At 33.2% G+C, this 20,557-nt stretch overlaps 1 protein-coding gene across 7 annotated transcripts in view; it reads right to left on the bottom strand.

The window, feature by feature from the left end:
• LOC148948866 (uncharacterized) overlaps positions 1-20,557 on the bottom strand; it is a 289,113-nt gene that overhangs the window by 52,115 nt on the left and 216,441 nt on the right. The gene's annotated exons all lie outside the window — the stretch shown is intronic.

Below are 20,557 nucleotides of genomic sequence, written 5' to 3'. Positions count from 1 at the left end.
ACTAGCCCTTTCAATTTCCAATCAAATGAGCCCTTTTGAAGTTTCTACGACAACACTTTCAATAAAAACCCTTTATGCCCCCAGGGCATAACGTACAACCTTTGCCCTGGGGGCTCTGGGGGGTTTGTCATCCTTAAATACATAATTTCCAGAAGTTTCAAATACGTTGAACAACATGAATATCTATAAACTTAGATTGAATGTTCTTGGCGAAATGGTGGGAGTGAGAGGGGGGTTAATTACTCTTCACTCACTTTCGACTATTAAAAAGGGCAATTTCAATTTCCAATCAAATGAGCCGTTTTTGAAATTTCCACAAAAACTTTCTATGTAAACCTTATGTGCCCCCAGGGCATAACTCACAATCCTTGCCCTGAGGGCTGTGGGGGAGTGTCTTCCTCAAAACATAATTTCTATCTGGAACTCAACTACGCTGAACAAAATGGATATCTCAAAATTTTGATTGGATGTGTTTCGGGAAATGGTGGGCGTGGACGGGGTGTTAGTTGCCTTCCAATCACTTTCGACTATTAAAAAGGGCACAAGCAGCTCCAATTTCCAATTGAATGAGCCCTTTTCGAAGTTTTTACGACACCTTCTTCGATACGAAGAGCCCTGGTCTAAAGAAAAAAAAAAAAATAATACACTGTGCCAACATCGTTCTTCCATAACCTCAGGGCATAACTTAAAACCCGTGCCCTGAGGGTTGTGGGCGAGTGACCTCCTCAAAAACATATTTTCTATCTGGGAATTAACTAAGATGAACAAAATGCCTATCTCAAAAATTTGATTGCATGTATTTGGGGAAATGGTGGGCGTGGAAGGGATATTAGTTGTCTTTCGATCACTTTCAATTCTTTAAAAGGGCACAAGCCACTCCAATTCCTAATTGAATGAGTCCTTTTCGAAATTTCTACGACACCTTCTTCGATACGAAGTGCCCTGGTCTAAAGAAAAAAAAAAAATAAATAACATATTGTGCCAACATCGTTCTTATATGCCCCCAGGGCATAACTTAAAACCCTTGCCCTGAGGGTTGTGGGGGAGTGTCCTCCTCAAAAACGTATTTTCTATGTGGAAATCAACTACACTGAACAAAATGGCTATCTCAAAATTTTGATTGGATGCGTTTGGGGAAATAGTGGGCGTGGAAAGGGTGTTAGTTGCCTTCCAATCACTATCGACTATTGAAAAGGGCACAAGCCAATCCAATTTCGAATGATCCCTTGTCGAAGTTTCTACGACAACTACTTCGATACAAAGTGCCCTGGTATGGAAACAAAAAAAAACATATAAATAAATAATACATTGGGCCAATATCGTTCTTTACTTAGGCAGCGCGATTGCGCTGCCTATGATGAAATTGACCAAACCCAAAAGACGCAAAAAACATAACGGACGTTAACCTTCAACACCAATTACGATGTGCAAATACCCAAATTGAGATCAACTTGCAAAAGTTAAGTGAAAAAGGGCAGAAACAAATATCGCACTAGTGAAATAAATATTTTTCTATGATTTTAATTTTTTTATTTCGTTATTTTTTTTAATATTATATATTTTCTACAATGTGCATTTAGTATCATTATTATTATTATATTATCTACGTTTATTTGTAAAAATAATAGTAAAAAAATTATGAGAATTCATTATTTTTCAATTTGTCACTCCAAAAAATATCTATAATAAGTTTAAATATAATATGGGTATATATAATTTTATATGCGGCCCGCGGAGTTATGATGCATTTCCAAAGTGGCTCGCAAGATAATTTGGGTTGGCCACCCCTGCTCTAGATTAATAACACATATTCCAAAATAATGCTTAATAAATTGAAAAAGACGGGAACATAATTGGATCTTATTGGAAATATTCAACTTTTAGCCAATGGAGGAAAATCTCTAATATCTCCTTAATTGATATTTTTTATTTTCTTAAAAAACTGGTTGGGAAAAGGTTTGATTTTAAAAGGCTGATAACCTAATGAGCCTATAAAATAACACTTTAATAATTCTTTTTAGCTCATATTTAAAACACGTTCATTCCTCTAGATTGATCAACACATATTCCAAAATAGTGCTTAATAATTTGGGAAAAACTTGTATATAATTAGTTCTTATCTTTTAATTTTATTTAATTTAATTTAATATTATTTATTTTATTAAAAAGCTCGTAGGAAAAGGTTTAATTTTAAAAGGCTGATAACTTAATGAGCCTCTAAAATAACACTTTAATAATTCTATTTTTTTCTCAATATAAAAAACGTTCATTCCTCTAGATTGATCAACACATATTCCAAAATAATACTTCATAAATTGGAAAAGTTTATGTAATTAGTTCTTATTGGAAATATTCAACTTTTAGCCAATGGAGGAAACTTTCTAATATTTCCTTACTTGATATTATTAATTTTCTTAAAAACTGGTTGGAAAAAGGTTTAATTTTAAGAGGGTGATAATCTAATGAGTCTCTAAAATAACACTTTAATAATTCAATTTTTTAGCTCAATTTAAAAGACGTTCATTCTCTAGATTGATCAACAGATATTCCAAAATAATGCTTAATAAATTGAAAAAAACGTGCACATAATTAGTTCTTATTGGAAATATTCAATTTTTAGCCAATGGAGGAAACTCTAATATCTCCTTAATTGATATTATTTATTTTCTTAAAAAACTGTTTGAGAAAAAGTTTAATTTTAAAAGGCTGATAAGCTAATGAGCCTCTAAAATAATACTTCAATAATTCAATTTTTTAGATAAATTTAAAAGAAGTTCATTCTCTAGATTAATCAACGCATATTACAATTAAATTTAAAAAAAACAAGTTTTTTCAACTGAAAGTAAGGAGCAATATTAAAACTTAAAACAAACAGAAATTTTTACGTATATGAGGGGCTTTGCTCTACCTCAAAACATCGCTCTTTACGCTTAAGTTTTTTAGTACTTATAAAAAAAGCTTCCTATTGTTCAAATTAAACAAACATGGTGTTTCAGGAGTTGTTCTTAAAGAATTGGGACAAAATTCAAACTTTATCATAAAGAGCGAGGTGTTGAGGAAGAACAACCCCCCTCATATACATATTGCCCTTACTTATACGTATGAGCAAATTTTGTAACTTAAAGACCTTTCCCCAGTGACTGTGGGAGGGGGGTCATGATATCTCAAAAGGCATACTTATTCGGCTTTTCAACTATGCTGAACAAACTGGCTACCTAAAAATTTTAATCGGACGATTTTGAGAAATGGGAGGGGGCCTAGGTGCCCTCCGATTTTTTGTCACTTAAAAAGGGCACTAGAAGTTTTAATTTCGTTCCAATAAGCCCTCTTCCGATATTCTAGGACCAGTGGGCTGATACAATAACCACTGAAAAAAAAACACGCATCCGTGATTTTTCTTCTGGCTAAAAATACAAAATTCCACATTTTTGCAGACAGGAGCTTGAAACCTCTATAATAAGGTTCTCTGATACGCTGAATCTAATGGTGTGATTTTTACTAAGATTCTATGACTTTTAGGGGGTGTTTCCTCCTTTTTTCAAAAATAAGGCAAATTTTCTCAGGCTCTTATCCTTTAATGGGCGAAACTAAACTTAATGAAAGTTTTATATTTGAAATCAGCACAAAAAGCCAATTCTTTTGATATATCTATTGGTATCAAAACTCCGTTTTTTAGAGTTTCGGTTGCTATTGAGCCAGGTCGCTCCTTACTTACAGTTCGTTTACCACGAACTGTTCGAAATAATGCTTAATAAATTGAAAAAAAACTTATTATATTATTTTTTATTGGGAATATTCAACTTTTAGCCAATCGAGGAAACTCTCTAACATATCTTTGATTTAAATTATTTATTTTCTTAAAAAACTGGTTGGGAAAAGGTTTAACTTTAAAAGGCTGATAACCCGTGATAATCTATTGCTCTAAAATAACACTTTAATAATTCAAGTTCTTAGCTTAATTTAAAAGACGTTCATTCTCAAGATTGATCAACCCACATTGCAAAATAATGCTTAATAAATTAGAAAAAAAACTTACATAAAAATAGCTGTTATTGGAAATATTCAACTTTTAGCCAATGGAGGAAACTCTCTAACATCTGCTCAATTGATATTATTTATTTTCTTAAAAACCTGGTTGGGAAAAGGTTTAATTTTAAAGGGCTGATAATTTTTTGGTTGATAAAATGCATTGCAAAATAATATTTAGTAAACCTGAAAAAAGAAAACTTTTATATAATTAGTTCTGATTGGAAAAAAATTCAACATTTAGTCATGGGCGTAACCTCTTTAATATATTCAGTATTTATTTTCTTAAGAAATTAGATGGATAAAAAGCTTCGTTTGAAACCTAGTATTAATTAGCTTAATGTGCCTCGGAATAAAGTTTAATTTTTTACTCAACTAGAGAAATCTTTTTCACAAGAAAAACTTCCATCCACAGTAAAACAGCCAACTTTCTAATTATAAATTCAGGACAAGAAGAGAGGAGGGAAAGTTGAAAGCACTTCACACCATAATACATCTATTTAAGATTAGAATCAGAGCCAGGAAACATTTGGAAAACAAAAGGGTCTACTTACCAGGGCCTGAATTTCAAAGCAAGCAAGGGAAAATAAAATCTTATAAACAAAGTTATAATGATACAATTATATCTCTAAAAAAAAAAAAAAAAAGCATGAAGGACACAAAAAAAAAGTTATGAATAGAGGTTAGTATTGAAGCTTTTGCTGAAAGGAAAGTCTATGCGCTAATGCAGGTTGTAGACCAGAGAGTACGAAAAACTCAAATTCGCCACCAAGGTAAAACAATCAACGCTATCTAGCCTTACCCAGCGCTAGATAGCGTAATAACGTTAACTAGTTAACATAACATTAATTATAACGTTAACATAACATTAATCAACGTTAATATAACGTTAATTAGATAGCGTCATAATGTTAATCATAGCGTTAATTGCAAAAACCAAAACAAAATGCTACCTTCTGTCTATTTTTGTATATATTCTTTTATCTTTAGCTTTACGTAAGGTTGAAAATTAAAGAACACATCTTTCCAAAAAGGCACAACAAGTGTTTTCGTGTAGATTATTTTAAAAATTAGTCTTTGTCCTGTGCATTGACCTTACCTTAACTGTTTTATGCTCAATATCATTTTTTTTTAGTGGAGGTTGCCACTTAGTTGTCAGTTTCTCATACCCATCATGACGTATGAAAAGACAAATCCTACAGAATTTCAAGGTGTTCTTATGCCTAGGTGTTAACTTGAAAGAGACTGGCGGTCAGACCCAGCAAAGCAAAAGCTGAATGGATAGCTGAAAATTCTAAAAACGGCTTGAAAGCATTTGACAGGAATTTTAAATTTTAACCGTCAATATGTTGGGATCATATCAGTCTGACGGGACTAAGCCAAACTTTATCCCTAATACACATAAAAATAAACACACCCATGGTACATATTTGTAAATTCTGTCAGTAAAAAAAAACTACAAAAATGATCAAAAAAAAGAAAGGTCTGAAAACTTAAGTTTCGTTAAAATATACGATTAGGTGCTTATAATTTGCATCTATGCTTTTAGGTCAAACTGAAAACTGGAAAATTAAATAAACTGAAATATAATATAAATAAAATCAATAAACTAAAGTGTAAATAAAAAACGAAACCTACACAGTAATATAATAATTTAGCATTCTTAACTTCTTTTAAATTTCAAGAGTAAAATTTGAAACAAAATTTACCGAATTAGAAGGATTTGAAATTTTGGAAGTTATTACTTACAACGGAAAGTTGTCATTGATCTTCTTTCTTTTATTTCTTCCTTCTTTAAGGTTTAAGGATTAATTAAAGTGCTTTTTAATTTCATTGGTTGGTATATGTGACATATTTCCGTAGTTTATGATGAAAAGTCATTATTAAAAACGTCATTATTGAAACTGTCATATATGACATATATATGACATTATGTGACATATTTTCGAACGTCGATCATGTTGTTCCATATTTCTGGACAGAAAAATAGGCCCATCTCTTTAGAACTAGGTTAACTAATATTGAGGGACACATATGACAGATGCAATTCTGGAGAGACAAATAATTCTACCTTTTTTTAAAACCTGATTTGTTCTTTCGTCAGAAGTAAGTGAAGGGGACGAAAAAGTTTTGACCAATTTTAGCAATTTCTCAATTCTTCTATGGGTGTTAACCTGCGTATTTGATAAAATGTGTCTTTATATGAATGCATATACTTATATTGTGAACAAATTGTGGCTCCTTTAAAAAGAACAAAAAAGTAAAGAAAAAAAAGTTTTAAGAAATGTTTTTTTTACACGCAATTTCTCAATTCCCCTATGGGTGTTAACCTGCCTATTGTTTATAAAATGTATCTTTAAATGAATGAATATATTTATATTGTGAAAAAATTATGGCTCTTCTGTCTCTAAAAATTATAATCTAGAGCAGTAATGGAACCTTTCTTCAAAAGTCTGACATTGGCGGGATTCAAATCCATGGTAAACTATGCGGCAGTTTGGCACCGGTACTCTACCACTAAGAATTAATTTTATTATGCGCTTAGACACTTATGCGTTATGCGTTAAACGGCATTCAACGCTAGATACAGTCTATGATCGTGCCCAAAAATGAAAAAAGCGTGCCCAAATATTCAAGACAGGGTTCGACCACTACCAATCTACGCGAAGGATAGATTCAGACTCGATCCAAGACACATTCTGCCATCTGAATGCCATTTTAAGGTAAACCGTATATATCGGTTTAAGGAAAACCGGTATAAACCGGTTTAAGCTAAACCGATAACGCACAATTTTTACTTAGCATGGAATATCTTTTTCCTTGCTTATTTTGCTGGGAAGATGCAAGATGTCTGCATCTGAGCTGCTAGTTGTTAGATAAACTGAAATATAAATGAATCAAACATAAGTTTACACAGTAGCATAACAATTTAGTATTCCTGCATTTTTTAAATTACAAGAATAAGGTTTGAAACACCATTTCCCGACTTGGCAGGATTTTAACTGTGTAAGTTATTACTCACAACGGAAAATCGCCATTGCTCTTCTTTCTTTATTCAGATTCGACTTTAAGTCACAAAATGATTGTACGCTTACATTCTACGCTACAAAGTTAAACACGAGCACTACATTAATTAGGAGATATTTAATTATGTTTGGTTTAATGTTTATTAAATATTTCGATCAGTACTTCATCATAAATTCCGGTGCATCTTGACACAATCGGGCTGAATAATAGGCCAAAAACAATTCAATGCATTTTTATAGGTAAATCCTTGGTATTTTTAATTAATTATAATATAAGAATGCCTATGTAAAAATACTGGGATTAAAAACTTTCAGTGTGAGAAAATTATTGGCGGATATTTAGGTATGACATCTGAAAATGATAAAAACTATTCCAAGTTTTAAGGTTCCTTCGGTGTAGTCTATTTTATTTCAAGCTCAGCACAAGTCTAATCATCTAGAGCCCCAAATGCAATAATTATAGCGATTAACCTGGTCATTGACAAAAAACGTCACTTCACTAAATGAACAATGAAAGAGCTAATTAAAAGCTTCAAAATTATTGATACTCTTTGACCATAAAACTGGCAAATCTTGTACAAACTATTGTCGAGCAAAAGCAAAACCTGTCGACGGTTTTAATTCGCCATAGCAGCTGAATCATTGTCCAGAAAATTTGTATGGTAGCTTTCAGCGTACTTAGTACTAAACATCTACGAGCAATGAAAACGTAAAAGATCTGCACACCATCTACACATTTATTTCTGCTTCCTTTTAATCTAGGCCCTATTACCCATAGACTAGTATAGGCTACAGTCCAAGGACCCGTATGCTTGCTGACAAAATTATAGTTTTAAATGATCAAAATAATTTAGAATTTTACATAACCAATTATTCATTTGGCTTAATATGAAACTTTTATTTAACCGAATAATTCAATTAGTTTAGAGTGAAAATCTTGATTCAAATAAATAGACCCAGAAAGGTAACAATCCAATAAAAAAAAGACCCAATCTCAATGCCTAATCATATTCAATCAGGGAAGCTGGGCTTAGTGTAAAGCTGCATTTCTTCGAATTTCACATTATAACTTGTTTTTTTTAGATAAAATTAATTATAATGATTGGCATTGAGTCATTTAAGAGGCTTCCTAAAATAATTCCTGATTAGCCAGGCGCTGAAAGGAGCAGGTTATAACAGGTCTATATGTACGTGACTAGGGAGGAGGGGCCTCAGGTACAGGCCCCCCTCCCTTTGAGTCGTCCAATAACATAGACTAAAAGTCCTTGCATGGTTCTGCAAATAAAATGGAGCAATATGTCGACAGTAAGTTCAATGCTTTACGAAAAGCTAAATCGAAATTTCTAATTCAAAGCTAAAGATAAATTTTCTTAAATTTCAAGAACTTGATTTGTTAATAAAAGTAAGTTCCCAAAGGGTAAATAGAACCGTTTTTTCTCAGTATTTTTAGTATTTTTATTTTATCGCTTAAGGTTACTTTAAAAAGATAGCGTCAGAGAAATAAGATAGAGTGAAAACTCGGAAACTGTTTTATATTTCCACAACTATGCAAAAACAAAACTAAGATTTAATAAGCAGAACTAGGTTGGTCAATCATAACAATGTAACATGCTAAAAATATAGAATAAAAACAATCAGCGTCATCTATTCCACTATAATTAAGCAGTATATCATGCTAACAGGCAAGTGAAGGTGCTTGGCACAGTAGATAAATACAATTTAAATATAAAGTATTATTGATGTATTTTATATTAGAAAAAATATAAAAAGTTTATATCTATAAAACAGATACAAATTAAAATGACGTAAACGGTAAAAACCAAAAAATATATATTTTTATACGTAAAATGTATTTTAGCAACGTTTTCATACAGTCCATTAGTGTTTATATGACCACGACTTGATTGACATAACTCGGCCGAAAAAACCGATTCTAACCTGTCAGTCAAGACGCATGTCGACAGGACCCTGCAGACAGGCTCTCGCTGGGACATAAAGGCCTCCACAATGCATGCTAAATGCAGCAAGGACTCGACATGTGGGGATTGGGTAGCATAACATATTGTCTAGAAAAAGAGGCTTACTTTAAAGATTCAAATGGCATTTATATAAGTTTGATAGCAAAAAATTATTTTTTAAACAATGGATAGTGATTGTACTCCTGCCCCAAATAAGGCTCTTTCGGTACGGATATATCCACAGTCTTATATAAAATCAAACAAATTTGCTGTTAAGGGGAATTTTCAGGAAATACAGAAATCTCGTTTTCAGGAGATTTGCTGCACATCTTGTCATCGTTGAAATAATACATTTTCTTCTACTAATAGCAATGCTTGACCCATATGGAAAAGCATTACCATCAATTTTCTTAGTTGTTATACTTTTTCTGACTTTTTTTTTCGGTCATTTTGATTCGATTCCATTTAGAGGGTCTTTACACTAGGCTTTAATAGGAAATGGGACATTTGCCTTCGTTACGTAGCTGCACCAACGAGGACAGGCACGTACGGAGAGTTAGAGTTGGAGAGGAGGTCTTCTGGGCTGAGCCCCTGAAATTTTTTAATTTAACGATATTTCACGAATCTCTCTATACATTTTTTATTTTTCGTATAATTCGTATGTATACATCAGCAGTCAATATATTAAATGTTGAAATTATATATTACTAACAACTAACTGCAACACCAAGCCCCCTGATGACAACACATCTACGCATGCTCCTCCTCCATTCCAATCTATTCACAACCTCCTCTTTATACTCTCCCAAGAAGTTCCCATTCCCCTTAAATCTTTCCTTACGACATCCTCCCATCCTATTCAGGGAAGACCTGTTTTTTGTTTTGCCCTAGATGGTTGGCCGACAAGGACGATCTTTGGCAATCTATCATCCTTCATCCGCAAAACGTGTCCTAGCCATCTCAACCTTTATGTTATTACAGCCATAGAAAGCGGAATTGAATGACAGTTTACGAACAGATTACTGTTTGAAATACGGTCAGTCAGACGGGAGCCCAAAACAATCGGTAGTCAATATCTCTTGAGAAGATCTAACAAATCATCCCCCATTTTTCGGAGCGTCCGCGCTTCAGACGCACACATGCCCACAGTCATCACTGTAGCTTCTAATATTCTAATTTCGGTTCCCAGACTTATCTTTCTATCCTTCCAACTTTTTTCAACTGTGAAAAAACACCCTGAGCCTTGGCTATTCTACTTTTGTCATCTTCACTTCTCTTACCATCTTGGTTCGCAGACTCTTCCTATTCTTCCAAACTTTTACCAGCTGGGAAAGAAACAGCATGACTGCGTGAATTGATTAAATATGGCTCAGAGAGCGACTAAGTTAATGGCAATAGGCAATAAGAGCCAATACACCAGTTACAATTTATTACCTATCGTAAGTTTCAGTAGAAAAATACGAAAAAATATTTAATTTGCAGCCCGTAAGATTTGTCTTTCAGTCCTCTTCAATGTTTCATTATTTTCCTTGCTATTTTCACCCATTTTTACTTGTTGCCGTTCTTGAATTTTCATTTTGCTTTCTTAATTCTTTCCTTTTTACTTCATTATTAGTCAACTAGGGTATTTATCCTTTTATTTTTCTTTTTATCTCTGACTTCCTTTAAAACTATTCTTAATATTCTTGTCTGATTTTTTGGATTATTTCCTATTTGTTTTTAGCATTATATTATATTTTATTTTCGCACGTCACACAAACCTGGTGTCTAATAATAATACGTTATTTTGTTTTTACGTATTTTTATTGCAATCAGAATTGACTCGAGGTAAACATTCATTTCGAAAGAAATTATACATTTTTACAACCCAATTCACAACTATTGAGGCAATGAAACTTACAAATATAAAAATATACAAATAAAATGCTAAATTTAGAAGCTATAAAACGTGCAGAGGATGAAAATTTTGCTAAATAGGTATTTCTAAGCAAAGGAGATCCTATATTAAATTTGAAAAAAATTATTTTCCAGCAATGAAGATTTTGCGCATCTTTAACAAGTAGCTTTCAATAACAAAAATACTTATCATGCAGATATTCGTGCGAAATCGATTTTATTGGCCATTCAGATAAGCCTTATATATTCAAATTTTGTGCAAAAAAAGGCAAAACTGTAAGAAAGTATAAGAATTTGGCCGTGCGGGTGTATGTATCAGGTATGTGCCACGCACCTTCACCCTCCTTACTGCTTCTTCAACCATGCTCTTCTTCGATCTTAAAGGTGCAGCAAGCGTCGCATCATCCGCATATTCATCAATCTCCAAAGAACCGAGGTATCGAAGGTGAAAAGTGGTGCCCGAAATCAGTTGTGATTCCGGGTCTGGGTTTGGAGTAGGAACACGAACTAATAGTGGACTATGACCTATCTGTTCTAGACTATCTGTTTTATCTATTTCAAGGGGTAGGCTGGGGGACTGAAATGAAAAATTCTAATGGTAGTCTAATGCACACTCTTTAACTTACTAATTAGCAACTAAACACTAAGCTTCTATCATGCTTTTTCCTTTAAATGAATAATAAAAAAATAAAAATAAAAAAGGGACTGAAAATGAGGATCAAAACTTACTTTTTATAAAATATAAGCATCAAGTGCATAGTAATTGATAGAGGCATATACATCAGAATTTAAGTTTCGGGAGCCATATTTCACAGGGGGTAAGAGGGATCCGTCAAATAACAAAAACAATTAAAATATATGAAATCACATAAACAATTGGTAAAAAAAAAATATCTTGGAGGGCTGGTACAACCCCCCCCCCCGCATACGTGCCTGAACTGATACAACCACTTCCTTACACTGAACTGAAACTCTGACAAGATTCGGATGGGGGATTGTAGTTACGTTTCCTTTTCCCAACTACTAATGGTAAAATCTGGAGAAATCAGTAGTAGTAATTTCATTCACTGATTGAAGACCTACTGATTACTTCACCATACATAAGCTCTAGTTCACCCCTAGCTTTAATAATAAAATAAAAAACCACATAAAAAGCTAAGTTTGTATATTAAAAAAATGAATAAAACAAGAAATATCATAAAATAAATAGAATTCAGAATAAATAAAAATGAAAATAATGCATAGAATAGAATAGGCCACAAGACTAGGCTGCTACACAAATTCTGAATGCAGCGACAGCTGCTGCAACCTAGTAAGTAACAAACCACACCCCATGGTAACGGCTAATTTAAAAAAATGTATTTTCCAAAAAATAATCTAGTGAATATATTTTTCAAATTAATTATCAGTCTAACATGAGAGCTCTTAATGGACCCGACTCCGTTACGTTTTATAACCAGAATTGTTTTCGAGCATTTGGAAAAATAGACTGAAACTCACAAAAAAAAAAAAAAAAACTCAAGAGATTGTGTTCAGGAAATTATTTGAAATGCGGATGAAATCGGTCTCTTAGGCATCGTTACAGACACAATGTTGGCACGTGCAACTGAGCCATATTATCAACTTAACCAATAAAATAAGGGGTTGGTAAGAACTTTCAATATTTGTTCGTAAGATGAGTAATTCAGTTTTACTGGAACCACTCTAGCATGCTCACTTTCTTGATGCCAGATCTGGTGTGGATATAAGCAACGTTGGGGGTCATCTATTGGGTGGGTAGGGCGAGAAGCTGCTAGACCATCTTTGGATCCATCCACATATAGTCTCATTTATCTATCATTGGATGCTCAGTTGTCTTGATGCCAGATCTGGACCGGATAGAAGCTTTTTTTTTTGGTGGGGGTCATCTATTGAATGGGTAGGGCTAGAAGACTGATATACTCTTCTTTGATCCATCTTATAAAGAAAATTGTTTAATGTAAACTGAGTCCCAGATAAGCAGATTTTCAACTCTGTGGCACCTTGACATAGGCAGACATAGCTACCTCCTGAGCAGACTACTTGAACCACTCTAGTCTGCTTACTTATCTTGATGCCAAATATGGTGCAAATAGAATCCATTTTGGGGTCATATAAGGAATGAGTAGGGTTGAAAGGCTGTTAGACTCTCTTTCGGTTCATCTTATAAAGAAAATCGTTTGAAGTGAACAGAGCAGCAGAAAAAAAACTGGTTTTCAACTCAGTGGCTCCTTTGACATATATAGAGCCCCCTCCTGAGCAGACTACATGAACCACACTAGCCTGCTCACTCACTTTCTTACCAAATCTGGTAAGAAATTTAGTGATCTTCAATAATCTAGTGATTGATGTGCTGATTTAGTGATTTGTGTTTGTTCTATCAATATAAAAAATCACTATAAATAGTAATAAATCACTAGGGGTGGCAACCCCCTATACCTAACATTAAAACATCAAACTCAAAATAACTTGCTTTAATCATTTCCTGATTTTAAGAAAAATACAGTAATTTAGGGTCAAAAGTGAGGAGTAGGCCCTCATTAATGCGGCAGATCCCACTAATTTATGGGGAGAAAAGGATTTACACTAAAAAGTTTATAACTGACAGAGATAAAATGCTAAAAGACAACTTTTCCCCAAAACACGTAAAGAGCATCGTTAAAGCTCAAAACTAGCAAACATTAGCCATAACAAGGGGCTGTTAATCTGCACTCAAAGGGCTGCCAGTGCTTAGGTAAAAATTTAATACAACGAAACCAATCCCTAATTGGTAATCCAAAAATTGCCAAAAATTGCTTTCACATTTTCGAATAATAGAAGCATTTTCAACTTTTCAGCGAACATGTCTTTTATATTCAGTACCTAGAAGTTAAAGCATCAAATTTGATGAGTTGCAACTAAGTTTACCACTGTAATTTCTTTTTTTAAAGATTCTATTATGTAACTTCAAATTCTGTATTTCTTATTTACTTCATCAAATAGTTTACGGAAACAAAATGTGAGTAAAGAGCAACCAATAGCGATAGTCACTGAAAATAAAAAAATTGGAATTTGATTATACATAGAAATAATTTGCTTTTGCTGGTTATTCCAAATATATGAAATTAATTAAGCTAAAATTTACTCATTCAAAATTATTAGTGTGGTCGCTTGCGGCAGGATCAGACATTTTCTGTCTCACCTGTTATCTGGAATTCAGGTGTTTCGTTGGAATTAGTTTAACCATAAGCTCCCAGGGTTCACAGAGCTGAGCTTACAAAGTCATACCGCAGCTCCCACCCAATGCCAAAAGATTGGCGACAGTAAGATCAGAACCCCCGTCGCTAAGCATATAGAATTACAAGTTCAGCGCGGCATCCAGTCGGCCAAGGTGGCTCAGTTCTATTAGTATAAAAAAAGTAACGACATTTTTGAAAAAAGAAGCAAAACATTGCCCAAAATTGTTGCAATTTCGATGAAAATTACACCATAAAATTCATCTTTTTGAGAAGATAAATTGAATAAAAAGAACAGGCTCTTTTAAAAGAAAGTATAGAGCGACATTAAAAAGTTAAGACGAACGAAAGTATAGAGCGACATTAAAAGGTTAAGAAGAACCCAAAAAGTTTTAAATGTCGGTTTTTATTTTCTTTGAAAATCAATTGTCTTTAAAGTCAATTTCACAAGAGACAAGGAAAACATCAACAAAAAAAGAAAATAATTGAATCCAAGTCCCATTTGGTTGCTATAGTAATGAAACTGAAACTTTGGAATCAAATATTCATTAAGATCCGAATAAAGGAAAAACTAGTCTCTGTCAATCTTAAATGTCAATTTTGGTCCTAATGGGCGAACCTCGTACTTCAACTTTACATAAGAGGTGATAAACTTGTCAACTTATCTTGTAACTATCAAATTCACCAGTCAAATAAAAAAACACATTAGAAAAAAAACGTATCCTTGGATGCCCTACGGATGCCCAACAAGTGAAAATGACATCATTTTTATAAAATCCCAAAAAAAGCTTATGTCAGCTTTACCTCTCACTCAGACTAACTGTCTTGGATTTTTCTTCAATTAGCCATAGCTTGATGGCAACTTGATGTTAATTCAAAAAAAAAAAATTAAATAAAGACTAAATCAAGTCGCCATCAAGCCATGGTACTTGGCGTTTGTTTTACCGAGCATTTTTTTACCGAAAGTTTTTTTGTCGTTGCTACTCTAGCGCTTACATAATAAGCGGTAGACATTCTACCGACACAACATCAGTCGATAATAGATCTGACCTAAGAATCTATTTTCATTAACAATTAATGTTAATCAATAATTGAACAATGAACAAAATCCTAGTATTGTGGTAGAGATACAAAAGATTGGTCAAATTTAAAAGCTCTTAACTAGATTAAATAAAAAAACAAGTTTTTTCAACTGAAAGTAAGGAGCAACATTAAAACTTAAAATGAACAGAAATTATTACGTATATAAAGGGGGTTTCCCCCTCCTCAACGCCTCGCTCTTTACTCTAAAGTTTTTTAGTACTTTTAAAAAAGCATCTTATTGTTCTAATTAAATGGCCCTTGTGTTTCAGGAGTCATTATTAAAGAATTGAAGCAGGAGGCGTCTGAAGCAAGCTAGAATCACTTTGTTACCTCCCAATAAGCAAAAACTGGTTTTGCTTCTTCCATTGATGTAATTCTTGAGGTAATTTGGATTTTTCAAAGCGGTTGTATATCAAGCAGGTGAAAATTCCGGACAAACTATTTCGTGTTTGTTAAATGAACAAAGCCTTAATGTATGTCCATTGAAAATAATTGAAAAAACGAAAAGTTTGCATCTCCCTACACATTGGAAAATACATTGTATGCCCCCCCTCTTTTCGTATGAATGTATTGCAAGTAGAGGCACTGGGGGAGGGGGCAGTTAAACAACAAGCTATTCTGAAAACCAAAGGGTAGAAATTATCTTAATGTAAGTGGATTTAAATTTTGTTAAAACAGTACTTAATTTAGGACACATGAATTAGATGAACACTCATTTATTTATGTATGATAAATAGGCTTTGACTTGTTAAGGATCGAAGGCAGAGTCTAATTTGGGGCCAACCCCCGACACTTCAAACTTTCTTGAATTTGTCTGTACTTCCTAATCAAATTATCTAGCATTTTTTTTTACAATTACATTCTCCTTTCCCAGGAAAAAAAAATCATTTATTACTTCCTATTTTTTTTTATGATACATTCTGTGCAAACAAACTCTCATCACGAGTGGTCATTAGAAAAAAACAAAAAACGCCAAGTGTGTAAGCATAGTTCCAAAGGCTGGCATCTCAGCGTAAGGGTTAAAATAAAGGTTCGTTTATTTTGCCGTTTGTTTATTGTGGTGACAGTGACGGCTGCATTGCCGCCATCGTTATTTTTTTTTTTAATGAGCGTTTCTTTACCGCCCAATGTGCGAGTCACAATACATTCCTATATTAAGAACCGGTCGGTAAAAAACATCAAGTGTTGTTGGGACTTTTAGGATAGTATTGCGATTTAGAATAGCTTTTCAAAACTAGAATAGTTTTCAGAATAGCTTCTAATTTACCTGCCCCCCCCATGCCTTTAAGTGTAATAAATTTATACGAATATAGGGAGAGGGGTGGGCATACAATGTATTTTTCAATGTGTAGGAGCGTAAAAATTTGTCGTTTTTTTAATTATTTTCAATGAAAATACAAAACGGATTGGTTGAATGAACAAATACAAAATAATTAGTTCTAAACGTGTTTATGCTTAACAAGTAACTGCTTCAAAAATCCAACTTACCTCAAGAATTACATCAACTGAAGAAGAAAAACCGGTTTTTGCTACGCGGGAGGTGGGAAATTGATTCATCTTGCTTCAGGCGACTCCTATTTCATTCGATAAATGCCCTGTCTCCATTTAAATTACAAAAAGATTTAATTGCAAATCAGGTTAAGAACTATTAAGTTTTACCTATCTTTAACATCTCAGCCACAATACAAGGAATTTTTCATTGTTCGACTACTGATTAATTGTTAATTAAAATTGATTGTTAGGTCAGATCTCTGATCGACTGATGTTACATCGATAGAATGTTTACCGCCCAGTGTGTAAGCGCTAGAGTACCAACAGACGCTCAGTATAAAATACACCAAGTGTGTTTCGGGCCAAAGGAGAGAGATTGGTCTCCTTTTATTTGGACTCTTTCCTGAAGTGAGTTGGAGCCTTTTAAAAATTGAATAGCACCTATGCCTCGGGAAAAAAGATTAGGACACATCAAAAGCTAAAACTATTAAAGAAATTGGATAATGAATTGCTCAAAACACGTCCTTTATATTAAAAAAGGAAGAAAAGGAAAGAACGAAAGAAGTTTACGTAGAATTTGTCCAAGATATCGCCATCTTCATTGTCTCATAACGGAGTTAGGTTTACCTAAGCTAGGATACCACTTATCTCCTTTTGTACCAGACTGGGCATTAAAGTCTCCTAATAAAATACTGTGTTTCTACTTGGGATCTGGTCTATTTGTTCCTGTAACTTCATGTAAAATTAATGTGAGCTGCTATTGTCTCCTTCAGTCGGTTCTACAAGAGCATATATCCTTATGACAGATACCTTGCCCTTTTTTGTCGTAAAGAGAGGAATTGAAATTCTATAATTAATAACTTCCCAATCCAAGCAATCGTTAAACTATCTACTCAAGAGAAAAATAAACGTTATTTTAACGACATTTAGATTCAAGTCGTATTAGGCCTATCGTTAGATTAACTTCTCTTCTTTTTTTTTCGTTCTCCATCTCCTTTCCTTTAATTAGGGGAAAGCTAGAGTAGCCAATTTCAAGTAATTAATTTAAAAAACTTTTTCCACAAAATAAGTTTTTCAAAGAAAAGTAAAGAACTCCATTAAACAAAAAATGAGCAAAAATAAAATCAAATAATCTACCAAGCGTGAAACTACCGCAAATCAGCATTGATAAATAAATGAAACCCAAAACGAACAGAAGTTACAATAAATAACCGAGTCAAACTCAAAACGAGCAGAAATTAACATAAATTGGGCGCAAAACCCCTATGTCTTCCCAAGGCCAGAACAAAATTTGCACTTTACTGGAAAAATATAAATGTTTCTACTTTTGTCACTTTACTATATCAAACTATATTAACATTTTGATTACTAAATATCAGTATGTGTATATTAAACTGACAATGCACATTCATTTGTATTTTTACAAAGACGACCCCTTCCATATAAAGTGCCCTGCTCTAAAGGAAAAAAAATAATACATAGTACACTGCGCCAACATCGTTCTTGTATGCCCCCATGGTATAACTTAAAACCGTTGCCTCGAGGGCTGTGGGTGAGTGTCCTCCACAAAAATCTATTTTCTATGTGGGAATCGACTACGCTGAACAAAATGGCTATTTTAAAATCTTGATTGGATGTGTTTGGGGTGTGATGATGGGTGGTTGATGGGCGTGGGGGGGCTAGTTGCCCTCCAAACACTTTCGACTATTAAAAAGGGCACTAGCCACTCCAATTTCCAATCGCATGAGCCCTTTTCGAAGTTTCTACGACAACTCCTTCGATACGAGGTGCCTGACTGAATAAGAAGAAAAAAAACACAGTGTGCCCACATCGTTCTTTACATAGGCAGTGCTAGCGCGCTGCCTATGATAATCAATCCTTCATTCTTTTCTCCATTATTTTGGCGCATACTTTATACTTGCAATTAAACGCTAGCTATGTTCGACTTTTTACAACTGAGAATTTGGCATAAAACTTCCTTCTAGCTTCCCTTAGGAGATAAAAAAGCCCTATTTAGACTTTCTAGCGCTAAAGTATATCCTGAAAAAGAACCATAGGAAGTAATATATTACTAAAGTGTCTGCCGATAGCCATATTACGAATAATTGGTTTGTGGTCGGGACTTTTAGTCGAAACTGTTTAAAGGAATTTTGAGATTATTAAGTTTCCCCAAAGTTTCCTGTTGGATGTTATGATTGGAAGCGGTAAATACAATTGTTGGCCGTTGAATGCTTCCTTCGATAATCAAATGGTAAAAAGTTGTGAATAAACAAAGGGAAACATATCCTTTGATATTCTGAAATTTTCCTTTTCTGAAAAGCCTCCTTAATAATGTTCTAAATTCAACTAAAGAAAGTGATGTATTATCTCAAATATATGGAGACATCCATATTACTTATAATTGATTTGTGGTTTGGACTTTTAGGGGAAAGCGTTGAAGAGAATTTGAGATTATCAAGTTTCCCCAAAGTTTCCTTTTGAATACTACGATTGGAAGTGGTAAACAGAAGTGTAATTGGTTGAATGGTTTACGCTTTCTTTGAAGCTTAAACGTTAAAAAGTTCAAATTAAAAAAAAAGAAAAGTTCCGCTCAATGGTTTGAACTTTTTTTGAAAAGCCTTCTTTAATTGTCAATTTCAACCGTGATGATACGTAACCTATTCCAAAATAAAAACAGGATACAAAAATATTAACAGCTATTAGGCTACTAAAATCTAAAATGAATTGAAATAAAGTAAAATAACAAGTTGCTAAAAATGGTTAAGTGAGAAAATACAAAATGGGATATTTAAACGATACAGTTGCTCTATTGGGCCGAGTCGCTCACTACATACAGTTCGATACAAAGAACTGTTTGACAAATAAAAAAAAAGTATAAAAACATAAAAAAAATAAGATGTAAAAACAAAGGATATATAAATATTAGTAACTAATAGGCTATTAAAACATGACATGAAATTAAATAAAGTAAAATAAAAAGATACTAAAAATAATAAAGTTAAATTTAAACAGTTCAGGAACCTGTCAGTTTCCATGATCTTCTTGGGTTAGGTTTCTTAATGTCCTTGTCTTTGAAGGCAGTGTTGCATCTGTAAAGTTTTGTTTTTTCTGGCCAATTTGTTTATTATACAGTAAACTGATAATTGCTGAACATATCGGTAAATTACCGAGCAATTAATAGTGTCGGGAAACCTGGTGTAAAATAAAACACTGGTTGAAATACCATTTTATTCTTTTCTGTCTTCTGGAAAACGCTAAAGCAGTTGCTTTAAATACTTTGAATCTTCCATTCTTCTCATTTTTGTTTTACTTATTTTCTTTTGAAAAATTTTCCCCTCTCAGCTCTAAAATAAATGAAAAATAGTCTTTGTCGAAAAAAGAACTTGCTTTCAAATATAACATCCTATGATTTTTGAAAAGGAGAAGTAGTTAGTGATTTTAGGATAACTTTAGAAATTGTTTTTTATTTTATTTTATTTTTTTTATTTATTTTTTTATTTACCAGAAACTTCACAAACTTCCAAGGATCTATTCTTCGTTTCATTATTATCTTCGTTTCATTATTATTATTATTCATTATTCTTATTCGTTTCACAATCCTCATACCGGTAAAAAAAATTCGAATTTTCATCCCTGACTGTTATCAAGCTACAAAACACCTATCCTAAAAAAAGAGACAATAATAAAAAAAAACTGCAAAAACAGTAGTGTAACTCTGCGAGATAATTGACATGTTTGCCGTCAGATACTGACATGGTATACAGAAATACACTGTTGCAAACTTCAATTCCAAAAATCAACAACCTTCAAAACAAAAATTAGACAAAACAAGTAGACATAGAGA

Source organism: Artemia sp. Qi Xiang Cuo, chromosome 9, assembly GCF_049724085.1.
Source record: "Artemia sp. Qi Xiang Cuo chromosome 9, ASM4972408v1, whole genome shotgun sequence".
NCBI lineage: Eukaryota > Metazoa > Arthropoda > Branchiopoda > Anostraca > Artemiidae > Artemia > Artemia sp. Qi Xiang Cuo.
The sequence above is the reverse complement of the archived record's forward strand: the minus strand, read 5'-3'. Positions and strand labels throughout refer to the sequence as shown.